The sequence below is a fragment of the Aplysia californica genome, unplaced genomic scaffold (assembly GCF_000002075.1).
Source record: "Aplysia californica isolate F4 #8 unplaced genomic scaffold, AplCal3.0 scaffold00644, whole genome shotgun sequence".
Classification (NCBI taxonomy): Eukaryota; Metazoa; Mollusca; class Gastropoda; order Aplysiida; family Aplysiidae; genus Aplysia; species Aplysia californica.
This window is the reverse complement of record NW_004797914.1, coordinates 144130-145380: the sequence shown is the minus strand read 5'-3', so window position 1 is coordinate 145380 and position 1251 is coordinate 144130.

The window sequence follows — 1251 nt, the reverse complement described above, 5'->3', positions numbered from 1 at the left end:
GACCCAGGCAGTGAAGTAGAAGGACAGTCTGTCATATACTGGCTTTAAATGACTATGCAGAAGACTAGTCTGGTCCTCATCATTTTGCGATGAGGGCCTGGATCAGTTTCTCCTTTTGCTATGGCTACCCAGTAAACGCACCAGGATGCTTCGCCGGGTAGACATGCTGTCCATCTGTGAAGTGGCCGTGATAAATTCAGGCCAATATAATGACTGTCTTCCAAAGAGTCTAATTAACAAGAGGGGACACTCCTCTCTTTGAGCCAATTAAAAAAGTGTCCTCAAAATTCGGTGGCGCCCTCTTCGCAAATGCGCACCCTTTGCGAACAGAGTTACTCTACTTGAGTTTAAAGAGTCAAAGTGAAAGTTTTTGGATACATTTTGGAAGAACGCTTTTTAAAAATGGTTACGCTGACAAAAACCTTCTTCCAGAGGAAGGGGTGATTGTTTTCTTCGTTTAATTTGACTTTAGAATGAAAGGCGTGAGGTCATTAAAATAAAAAACAACCTAAAACTCCGCGCTGAATGAACCCGAACTGCTAATGAACAGCAGTCGATCTGCGCACGCTCGGAGGTGCTATTCTTCTTCTTCTTCTGGAATAACGAAAGAGATCTTCAAAACAGACTGCAGCGCCATCTGAAGCAAAGAGCGGACTTCCGGCGGACACTTTTTTGGCTGAGTGGCCCATCTTGTTATGTACTATCTTTGTGTATTCATGTCTTTCACAGTGTATCTACCCCCTACTGCTCGGTCGTAATACTTCTACAGTTTGTTTACATCGGAACTGAGCGGCCGGCGGCGGAGGCCGACCAATGAACAGCGTACATCCATCCCACATCGTGAGGTACGACCCGTGCAGAGGGCAGTTGAGGTGAGATCAGTCTGCGGACTGTCCCCTACCAACACACCTCTTTAGCACAGGTTTTCCTCTTAGACGGAAGGGTAGTACAGCCCATGCCACTCAATCGGTTTGGAGCTGAAACCCCTTACGAGTCAATCTTGACAGGAGTGTCTTTTATACTCTCGTGGAGACTATAACTTCGGGGTAGCCTGCACAGTTCTGGTTATCCGAGCCATGTGTCCCTTTGTTGGGCTCGGTGGCCCCGGTGGCCCCGGAGTCAAACCATCTACAATTTTACATGGAATCTAAAACCCCCAGCTCTCAATGATTGCAAAAAGTCTCGGCTTACGGAAGCGTGTGCGCTGCCGGGCCGAGCAAACCCATCTACATGTACCTCTTCTGTAAAATG